Source organism: Apostichopus japonicus, chromosome 23 (genome assembly GCF_037975245.1).
Source record: "Apostichopus japonicus isolate 1M-3 chromosome 23, ASM3797524v1, whole genome shotgun sequence".
Classification (NCBI taxonomy): Eukaryota; Metazoa; Echinodermata; class Holothuroidea; order Aspidochirotida; family Stichopodidae; genus Apostichopus; species Apostichopus japonicus.
The window spans coordinates 15,741,185-15,753,233 of NC_092583.1; the positions used below are offsets into that span (position 1 = coordinate 15,741,185).

At 37.9% G+C, this 12,049-nt stretch overlaps 1 protein-coding gene across 7 annotated transcripts in view; it reads right to left on the reverse strand.

The window, feature by feature from the left end:
* Window positions 1-12,049, reverse strand: part of LOC139964553 (cephalotocin receptor 1-like) — an 82,019-nt gene continuing 69,970 nt past the window's right edge. For 2 of the 7 annotated variants that reach the window (XR_011792007.1, XR_011792005.1), the window contains exons 4-7: window positions 5,741-5,920; window positions 4,577-4,690; window positions 1,224-1,338; window positions 1-183 (exon numbers count right to left, since the gene is read on the reverse strand). The gene's annotated coding sequence lies outside the window, so the exon portion shown is untranslated. Of the gene's footprint in view, window positions 184-1,223; window positions 1,339-4,576; window positions 4,691-5,740; window positions 5,921-6,242; window positions 6,449-12,049 lie in introns of all 7 variants that reach the window. The other 5 variants (XR_011792006.1, XR_011792009.1, XR_011792008.1 and 2 more) reach the window with 5 other exon arrangements.

The window sequence follows — 12,049 nt, forward strand, 5'->3', positions numbered from 1 at the left end:
CAGCTTTCACTTTCATCCGAATCGTCCTTCACCTGCGGGTGCGCTGGTTACATATTAAAAGCAAAGTTTATACTCAGTCACTGCGGTTTAAGTTGCATACGGGCTTGTTGGTTTTCGCGTTAATGTCAATTTGAATTGATGAACAGTATAACGCGAGCTAATTGTTTTAACAGCTGGCATGTCCTTTATTTCAAAAAGGAAACGGAATAATAGAAAACGTTATGATGATGATATTAGAAAATATTTGACAATAGTTAAATTTGAAAATGACCAACAAAATTTTACAATGTAATCTCATTTGTAACGGCAGGTGGTTTTTTGAGAAAAAAAGTAAATAAATAAATAAAAAAAAAAACTGTGCGAACGTTCGAGATTTAATTGCAATAATCTTGACTTTAATAACCGTAATTATAGAATTAATTTCTATGAATTTGACATATTTATCACCATAATTTATATAAATTATAATAGAAAATTGTTCAAAACCTTTGAGAGAAGGATGATAAATTTATGGATGATTATAGCCAGATTCGCACGTACATATACTTCTGTATTTATACTGTACATTACACTTTATTAACTTACAAAGAGAAACTGTTGTCGTTAAACTATATACAGAATTAAACCGCAGATATGTATCAACAGATACCATATGGAATATTTAATACTTTTATATGTTTAATTGATATCAGTATCAATATGTGTTTTCTTGATGGACGTTTCAAAAAGAAAAATATCAGAAGTTGTTCATAAACAGTTTAAATGAAAGAATGTTTTTCAGCAAACCACAGAGAAATGGACGACCAAACAAGAGGCAAAGGGTATCACTAAAAGAGCAAGAGAGCTATCATATATGTACACAGCGCCCTCTTTATTCCCGTATGTACGAGTTGGCATAACTCCCAATATAGCAGATGTAATTCCCCCAAAATGTTTATGCGATAAATTGAAAGAACGATGAAATTTAAAGACTGTAATGGTTTGCGTGCTGTTGAAAGCCGTTATTATACAGAATGTGTGGGACACAAAATTATTTAAATTGAAACGGACGATTCAGAATTGGTGCCATTGGGGCAGCGAAATCGGATAATATTAAACCAATGGTAAGGATAAACGAAGGGGGGGGGGTCTAACTATGTGTGAACCAAAAAAAAACACTCCTTTTCAGCAAGAAGTCAGTAAAGTGTTTTTGCACCAAGTGCATGAGGCAAAACTCTGCTTACACAAGTGACGATACTCGCCCGTCTCCATGCTGTTGCGCACTCTGACGTCAACACTCACTTCCGGGTCAACACTCACTTCCGGGTCAACACACTTTCTCCCTCTCTTGGACTGGATCTACAAAGAAAACACACGCATAGTGGCATCATTTTAGTAATTTGAAAAATACAGCTCCAATTCCTACTCCAGAAAGACAAAATCATGTGATTGCAAATCCTTTTTGGCCATGCACCTGTTTTTTTCTCCAAATATGTAATAGATTTTAAAATTTCTAAATTGTGAGAAAGCTGCAGGTGATGAGAGGTGGTGGCACGGTTAAAAAAAAAAACATTTTACGACATTTATAGACCAAACAAACAAACCATGGTGTTCCAACAGAACTTAAATCAATGAATGGTGTTGCTATGTTGTCTTCGACGGGGTGGGAGTGTGGGTCGGGTATGAGGGTGGGGTGAGGAGGGTCTTTCCCATGTGTATTAAGATAACATTTCTATGTTAAGTCCTGTTTTGCGAAATTGATCAGTTTCTCTTCACATGGAATGTACTAATAGCCAAGTGGTATAGACAATGTATGTTTTACACATTGTTAAGACGTTCTTTATGCAACATAATTATATCCTATGACGCGAGAGCACTGTATAGTACAGACGAGCTCCCACTGAGCTAGAGTTCCTTTCTAGAGGAACTTTACACTGAGCGGCCCACCGTCGCCACTCGCAAAACCACATGTATTGCTATAAGAATAAGGTTCTCGTCTGCTATAAGCAGCTGTGACATTCCACAGCTATATACACATCTGGAGAATGTACAAATTACCTCCTTTGATTACACCGCTGTGTTAATTGTGTGTCACGTGGTAGCGTGGTTCTATTTAGTGTATAAACAGAAGAACTAGCTAATAGCCCTATAGTACATTTCCCCTTTTTGGTTTGCTATATTACGATTCGAAAAATAATAAAATATTTTAAGAGGCTCGTGAACCAAAGTCGGTTTTCTCATTTCTCAAAAAATGAGAAACAACAGAGCTGCAAATCCAGTGAAAGAAAAATAGCTAAACCATACAATTTCAATCAACAACCAGTTTAACGATATTTTTAGAATAAACGTAGAATAACCAGTGTTAATAACCATCGCTAATCATTGTAATATTAACTATTGAGAACCTAGTTCCTTTAGCGTAGTCTCCAAAGCAGCCTTTCTTCCAAAATACTACATTAATTTTAACCTGATCTGTATGTGAATATGGGCCCCTCCTACCCCCCCCCCTCAGCTAAATGGACACGGGTTCTATTCGGTGATAAACAGACCGACACCCCCATACAACCTCATAGTGCATACGCTGCCCCAGATCGACTGGGTTCTGATTCACACTTCAAGTGTTACCATGGTTACGTGCGAATGTTATGCTGTAGGGGGCCAAGGCTGTCACAAAATAATGTTGTATGTAAGTAAAGTAGTAAAGTAAGGTATGTGAGTGACATAATGATCATCATGTGTTACGAACCGAGAGTAACTTAATGTCTTTCAGACACGTTAGATGGAACAGACTGTTCCTTCTTATAGTTTTGCTTTCCAAATCACCTCTTTATGGACATTTGGCTAAGTCAAGGTTATCTTCAAAACGAATATTCATGTTAAACGACGAAGAACAGTTTACTCACTGCCATTTTGGCCTTGTGAATTTAAATTTGAGGTGGATGGAATGTTTAACGTGAGTAAATTTTGTTCAGTCTCTGAATATGTTAAAGCGGATGGCCTTGTTTGTATGGTAGCTTTATCGGCAATGCATAATTACAATCATTCGAGTACATTGCCAGATTATCGATTAGGCGGATGGGGTAACTGTCCAACGCCCTTCAACTCACCCCACCCAATGCTGTCCGTTCGATCTATTACATTATATAGTGCGGTTCTGATTTGGCATGTAGTAATATATTTGTCAGTCTATAGCAAATATCCAAGTAAGTCCATTGGTGGTAGTCTCAACCTTACCCTTCAAACTCATTACATAGCTTTAAAAAAAGGGACAAACTAGCTTCCAGTCAAACACAATAAATGTACAAAGATATAAGAAAAGTCATAAATGGCCGTAAATGAGTAAAAGATAAATGTCCTTGGTTTGTCAGTACATTACAATATTTATGCTTCATGCATAAACCTGATACCCAAGTACTTCTTTTTAAAGCTTCGTATTTAGCTTCGGGTTGTACTGTCATCGACCTGTTGGTCTGTACTTTTATCGATAAAGTTGTATATATATATTAACGTGCATTATAATTATAAGTGACCATACAGTCCGGCTGCCGTCACTTTTAGCACACATTATATTTGAATGGTCCAGAAGATTGTTTATTTTTTATTTTTTATTTTCCACAGATAATGAATAGATAAACGTGGAAGGAGGTCATTTAAAAAGCCAATACAGGCTTAACAAAGAAAAGGACTCCCCTCCCCCCAAAAAAAGTATATACATAAATGATCATATAATTAATGTCTTAATAAGGAATAATTTATAAAATACAATATAAACGATGTATCAATACTGAGAAATTAACTCTTTTTTGAGCGTTTTTCTAAATGTGACTTTAGATGGTTTAGATTTTATAGTAGCAGTAAGAGAATTCCGTGTCCTTATAGCACGATTCTTTAAACTTAACGTACCAAATGTTGTATTACACAATTGACCGGCACTTCTAGTGCGGTGACAATGTATGTCGCTGTTAATAGTAAAGAAGTCATGAAAGGATGCAGGAAGTAAGCCATTCCAAGCCTTGTAAGAAGAAAATGTGGCTATATTCAGCCTAATAATATCGCTAAATTTTAATAAGTTGATCAATTTTTAATAATTTTCATTTAATTGATTTTGAATTTTAAAATTGTAAAATTATTTTAAAAAAATTATTTTTGAAATTTTAACAATTTTAAATTTAAATTTTAATAAGTTGAGCAAGATAAATCGTGGACTTGCATTGAGACTTGTGTGTAAGTTGAATTGAAAGAGATGTAGCAAAGCCAATAGATCTAGGATATATATAAATTTTTGATTCGAGCAATTCCTGTGCAAGCAATTTCTCAAGCGGCTGCACATCAATAAAGAATTTATGGTAGTTCGCAGAGAGGACTTAGTGCTGACATTCTAGCACTGGTTCAATGCAGAAGGCAAATAGCGCCATCTCTTATACTCCGAGTATTGTCAACGAACCGATTTCGCAAAAATATAGTTTCGACACTATGAGCGAGAGAATACATTTGAACTATCCGTTATAATCCGGTCCAGTAAGCAGTCTCGACGGACTTAAATAGATATATCGCTCATAAATATTATAAAATAATATATACAATGAAATTACTGTACCTTTTTATGCGGTCTGTATTTTTCGTTTCTCGCGCGGTCTTGTACGTTAGTCTGCTCAGGTGGTAGAACTACTGAGGGCAAATTTTCAGATGTCTTCTACTGTGACGGTACATTCTGTTATACTTTCCTGTCTAAAATATCTAAAATATCTAAAAAACCTGTCATCCTGTCTAAAATATCTCGACTAAACAGTAAGCGGCATTGAAAACAGAACATCGACACACACTCCCTTCTCCCTCCGTCCCATACCCTTCCCTCCCCTCTCATACCCCTTCCTCTCTCTTACCCCTCTCCCTCCGTCCTTTCTCTATTAATCTAATCAACATAAATCAGAACTTACGTCCAGAGCCGCTCCAAGGACAAAACCGAATCAACAAACTTTAATTGCCTAAAATGACACTTCCGCACACTTCGCCAGTATATAGTCCGCCTACTCTTTCCGTTTTCACACCCAGACGACGGAGGGGGGGGGGGTATACGGTACACCCCCAGCCACGCGATTTATAGTAAACAAGTGTATGGGCGATGTCCTTATGCTGTATGGTCCGCACAGGATCCAATACCAACAGTGTGGAAGTTGACTGAATTGAGTCTGTTAATTATATCTATACTGTAGGCTAGTATAAACGATTATAAATTCCACCCGATACGTGTAAGCATACCATTGGAGATAAACGTCTTGGCTATTTCTTAGCGTACAATTACTTAACAAGAACTTAAGTTGCACTTGTGAATTCTCGATTGATCAATTTCTTTGAGCTGCTTTACGGACAATGAGATTAATCTAATTATTCGTCACTATAAATTGACTGTATGTAATCTTCTTCAACACCTAAGCGAGGAGCTGCTTGAAATAACTCTAGCACGGTGGCTTTGTTTGGGCTCAGGCTGCAATGGCGCCAATCATTGCATGTGTAACAGAGCCGTGCAGGGGCAACATTCACGATAAAATCACGCCTCTAAACTCTCCTCGCGAAACACATGCGCCGCAACCCCCCCCCCCCCCCCACACCCCCACTGGAACACACACACACTCGTTTTCCTGACTGCCCTTCCTAATTAATAAACACGTTAGCATGAACCACATATTTCGTTCGCTTCCCAAACACACCTGAAAGAAATTATTATAGTTATAATATTTTAAGGCCATATGGTAATTCTCACCTTGATATTCCCGCATAGGTGATTGGTCTATAGCTCCCTAAGTCATCGTCTGAGTCGTCGTCAAAAACGAGAGGTTGCTATGATCGGTTGATTAGTCTCTGCTATGGATATGTGGTAGGTATTATGCTAATTATTCATGATTGGTTTTGAAAAGCAACAACCGTTTCCGACATCGATCCACTGTAACATTAAAGGTATACGAGTTCAGAACATATAGCATGTATTCAAATGTACAATGTATTACTATATGCATACCTATACATAAGTATGATATTGATGCAAATTGACGCATTCATGAATGTTAAAATAAGAATTCATTATTTGTTGGTTAGCTATCGTTTCTTTTTTTTTCCCACCAAAATTAAAAGAACAAAAAGCAAAAACAAAAACAAACAAAAAAGAAAAAGAGAGAGAGAGAAAAAGCGATTAATGAAGGCTGCTTAAACTGTATTGGCCCTATGTCACAGAAATTAAATAATCATCTTTTTATAAGAAAAGTTACCAAAGATGGAGCCTGACCACGAAATCGTTATCCACTCTCAAACCCAGACCCCTTACATCGAGACTATAAACACATGCTGGTGACGATGTAAAGTTACGGCAGTGAAGTATCACGTGGGGGAAAGGGGGGTCCTTCAAAAGGGAGTCGAGGCTACACGTGATCTTGATCAAAATGTTGAGGAGCTGCGATATATACACTGGGAATGTCTGTGTATGTGAAAAGAACATGTTTTCTACACTTTATATAATACAAAGCAGGCTATAGGCCATGTTTAATGACATAAGCCAGTTTTTATAGGAACTGATAAATCACCTACAGGGAACCAACGTGACATAACTGACTTAACTGGGACTATTCAACATGACAATGTCAACCAAAGATATGGTAATATCGAGAAAATATTAAAGTCTCGAGAGATGTTGCGTAGAGATGGATGTCAATTATAAAGTTATACTTTTCACTCGGAAATACATATTGCCCAGTGAGATAATGATCCAGTAGCTATAAAAGAAATTGTTTTATGTATTTCTGGAAAACGAACCGCACTTTACGGAAGCTTTTTACGACCGCCGTGGTAAACCAACGATGATCTCGCTGGAATACTGTCTTATAAATCGCTTACTGTGGACATATCGATCTTCCTTACGACTATCCCCTAACGTTTTCAGTCATTTTAAGTTATTGCACGTTAAAAAGTTTCAGTAAAATATATTTCAAATAAGTCTAGATGAAAAAGTAACAGGTTGTAAAATGCTTCTGGCAAATAGCCTGTATCGCGTAACTGATACTATCTATTTGTGTTACTACCGGGAACAATGTTTGAGCTCTCAGGAGTTGAAGCTAGTAAAGATGTTCGTCAACACACCATCCCTCGTGGAAAGCGAGAAATATAAGGAGTTATCCACTCGACGACGACATACGGATATGCCGGACAGATTAGATGAAGTTACAACTAAAAATCCGAAACGTGAGGACGAATAATTAGGCCGGGTTCAACTTCATCACACTCACGTTTCCATTACTGCGACATATGACTACGATACGACGGTAGTTTCAAAGTTGCACTAAACATGTCTTAAATACATGATTGTGCTTTAGAACGTAGCTAATAATTTATTTATAGTTATGCATGTTGACCTTTCCCTAATCTCTTAATTCCTACAAAATCTTAAAGGCATTGAAGACTCGCCCCAAACCGCGTGCCGCGCTCAGAAAAAAGTTAACTTTCCGTTGCTTGCAAGTGAAGTTTTCTTCTTGTCGCTACAAAATGCAGACAGTAATGAAACGTGATACATTGTTATCTTTTATCTAGACCTGAGATGTCCATCGCTGCTATGTACACTGGTATTGACCGTAGCTGTATGTATTGACTGTACACTAGTGTCTAATTACCGACAGTAGCAAGCTGAGTGTTTATTTTCTCGATTTATTCGATGGTGGTGTCTAACACTTCTGTAACATCTCATTCGAAACTCGGTCAGATTACCGGCATGAGACGTTTCTATGTGCGCGAGTCATCACCCCCTTTAAGCTTTTGAGTTTTGCTCAAAACTTTATAGGTAGGCTAGCTAACACTCGAAGGAGATTCGCAGTCAGATCCTGCAGTTAACTCTCCGCAGAGTGCTCCCGCCTACCCTGGATGTCTGTCTGTCTGATCACTGTAGATTGTTGCTTCGTTCAGGGTAAACATTTCCCAGTTAATAAGGCAAAAATCATTAAATTCATCACGCCTCAATCACACTGCACATCATCATTTAGGTTCCCCTTTGTGCCACAACACTGTGGGACTACAAACATTCTTTATATAGGGCAGCGTGATAATTGTATTTTGTAAAGGGGTGTTCTCGTTTATAAGTTACTCCAAGCTTCTTTTGGGCACTGCGGGCTCAGTCTCTTTCTCTTTATAATAATGCTGTTTATTTCAAAAGTGACTGAAATAAAGTTCTTTGAATTGTATATTGTGGAATGAGGAATATAGATTTACGAGTCAGGTGTGTAATTTCCGCACTCACTGTTACTACCGCCGCCCCCCCCCCCTCCTCCAGTTAACATTCTGTCCATTCGACGGGTAGGCGTATCTCTACATATACCCACCCCCACCTCCACCCCACCCCACACATATGCGCGCGCGTACCTGCGTGTCGTAGTGTGGGTAAAATACCTCCATAAGTGGCTGCATTACATTGCACTTGTACAGCTGGTGTTAACTCAATATGACTCTGGTATCGTTTTCACCCACTCAAGCACGGTCCACGCCCAAACTATAACACTCTTCACGCCAATGGCTGTCACTAAACAGGTGTACTTTATCAACGAATCAAATTTTCGATACAACATAAGAACAGTTGTAAACCCTGCAGGCCGTGTCCTGTTATGATTCAATGCACGGACAAAAGTACATTGCGTGCGAATTATTGTTTGCGAAGACAATAGAATGATTTATGTTTAACCCATTGTGTACTATTTTAACTTCAAAAGCCATGTAAATTTAATGAATAACCCTCTTAATAATTTCGTAGCTGTCATGTGTCAATAAATATTCAACATTTCAACAACCAGTTTTTGTTAAACTGAAGTATCAACACTCAGTCTGCTAACCTTTTATTAACAAAAAATGAAAAATGGTGACATATGAATAAATGTGATTTTTATTGTCACAATATAAATCAGCTTTAAAGCAATACGTTGTGAACAGAAGTTGATTATTTCAAAAACTGACTTAAAATTTTTTGCCCCGGTGATGGAAGAACAACCTCTTTCAGGTTTTCTCTCAACGTAAATGTTTTTGTTTACTTCTGAAATAATGTAATTACATATTGAAAGTGCAAGTAAGTAAAATGTCTGGATGCTGCATAATTCAAATAACTTCCCCCCCCCCATACAACCACCCCCCACGACCCCACGTCGACCCCATCTGACCTATCATATAATGTATTTTGATACAGTACAAAGTTGTGACTCTGGAACACCTTACAAATGCTTCAAACACAGTATTACTCTTTTACAACATTTTACTACAAAAAAAAAAAAGACTTGAAACTTTCTCTGTTTCCCATATAATCCGATCCCTTCATTGTTCTCTATGCAGCCAAGGCTACCCCGAGGGCCAGGTCGGGCCCGGGGTCTGTTATATTTCGAGCACCTTTCTTGATGTATTTAGTTTTCCTTAAGTACAGTGTGAAAATGAGAATAGGCAATATTATAGCTTATCCAATGCTGTTCCGGGCCGCCCCTAATCAATCCCCGATTGTACCTTACTTCACACTTCCTCCCTGCTGCCCCTCCTCCCCCCTTCCACCCATCGTTCGTCAAGCCCGCCGAAACCTTCACCCTCCTTTCTAGCCTCAGTGTTGACTTTTGTCACGATATCTTCAAGACTAAGGGTGATTGTGAAGAGGGGGAGGGGAAGGGGAGGGGGAGGAGGAGCGGGAGGAGGAGGGGTAGGGGAGGGGGAGGGGGAGGGGAGGAGGAGGAGCTGTCCTCTTTTGGTTAATGTTTGTTTTAATCGCATAATACGAGCTAAACTGATTTCGTACGCCGACGTGGAAGAAACAAAAACTATGTTTTTTTCAGTTCTCTAAATCTATAACTTTCCGTTTTCCTAACCGTTAATATTCCTCCCCTTGTAAATACACACTAGAAATTACATTTTTGATGTAAGTTTAGTATCCTTCGGCGTTGCAATACTCAATTTGTAGACTTTAATTTCCCTTTCTCGTGTTGATTTAATTCCCACAGACAGAAGCACCTGTACACTTGCTCCATCGTTCTATGAGAGCATCAAATATACACAACCCGTTACAGCTACTGTTTAATCCTTCTGTCTGTCTGTCTGTGTGACAATTTAAGAGGCGTATGTGGAGTTGCGTACAAAATTCTGCTAACATTTTCAACAACTCAGCCAGACAATCGGCATTGCCGAGGTTGGAGTGGGGAATGGGTGAGGTGACGAGAGTGTGTGTGTGTGTGTGTTGGGGAGGGGGGTGGGCTTGGAGCTCTGTTCAGAGAACACCGAAGGACCGCAATCAAAGCTGAATGCAGAAGCGATTCGTAAATATATTCAATTCGCAGTTTCGTTTTGTAAGTTAAATTTGGTATAAAATTATATTGGATGGATTTCATTGGACTTGTAGCATAGCGGTAAATACTGCATTTCAATTGCTTTGATTGGTCTCAATTCAGTTAATGGCAGAATGAAGAGAGACTGAAATAAATTGAAACGTTTCGATTAAGTTTTGCGTGTGGTTAATATTATATGAAAAAAGGTGTCTGTCGACGAAACAATGATGATTGTTTCCTATTAGTAAATTCCGATCTCATTTTGAAATTATTCTCAATATACGTTTTGTAAATTTTGTTGTACATTCTCAACCAACCTGATACAGATGCTGTCAATCACGTCCAGTTCATGGGCCTCTGTTGATGTGGTGGGGCCAAAAAATATTACTTCCTTCCAAAAAGGCTTACATTATAACACACGCACGCAAAGTTGTATACGCTGTCAACATCTCCCTTACACCACTCCACCCTCCCTCCATCCCATGACGGACATAAGCCATTGTGCCCTCCCCCTCCACCCACCTCCAAGTCAAGGTGTGCACACGGGCCTGCATATACTACCCAAGTTATGTCTCTTTCTACAGACAATTTCACCCCGACAACCTTTTATCTGTTTCATAACGCCTGAATTATTAAATATGGAATGTAAGTAAAAAATAAAAATTCTGAAGGTTTTGCAATATTTAGAATTATATATGTTAAACTTGAGATGTCCTTCGGTTTAATCTTCCTTCTTTTTGTGGGCTGAAATTCCTTATATGGGCAAATACTTTAATACAACGCGATATTGATGTCAAACCGAGCCGAATTATACCTTTAGCGGTATGTCAATTTCATGTCGCCTCCAATATTTTCCATATATCAGCTGGAACTATTGAATTATTGATAACATCGCATAAAAAAGAAGCTGATGTCGCATTAGATATTGAGATCGGTTTCTGATTTAGGCATAGAGTATTATCAACAAAAACAACTTATAAGGCAAAAGATATTCATGGTTACCCTCGGTAAATATCTTATATACTTGAATTATGTTTGTGTACTGTGCTTAGAAATCCTCATAGCCAAAAATAAATAAATAAATAAATAAAAAAAATTAAAAAGTAAGGGGTTCTGGGAGTGATTACCAATTTCCCATGTCGTAGGGGTAACTTAAAGTATGGGCCAAACGTAACACACAATAATGGCTTCATTTATTTAGCTTTTTTAGATTTCTTCCGTTGTTGTTGCTTGATTTAAGAAAAATTATTTATCATTTTAGTACCTCAACAAAAGGTCACTGTATAGCCGTATTTTATTTTCATATAATTTTCAAAAAAATTCTATCAATGAAATACAGAATATGTTCATATTTCCACCCACATATTTCTATTGCATAAAGCATATCTGATCTCGTTACCGTGTTTCTTGAAGTTGAGTCGACTAACGTTTCCCAATACTTTTTAGGCAAAGGTTTTAAACTAAGATATTTTACCCATCATAGGCCTAGGGTAACCAATTGCTCGGCTCTTGCAAATTCACTAACAATGACAGCTCATATCTTTGAACCAGAAGAAGCTAGAAGTCCGACTGTTCCGTCCTGGAGCAATCTCCATATTTAAACCAAAGAATTTCTAAATGTATTAAATCACCTTTAAATGCTCCTTTTTTAATCATCATACATTTATTTTGAGTTCTGCTCGTTAACACACAAATAATTATAAAAAAACATTGATATCTGACGTCAAATAATCACTTCAAAAGGTCAT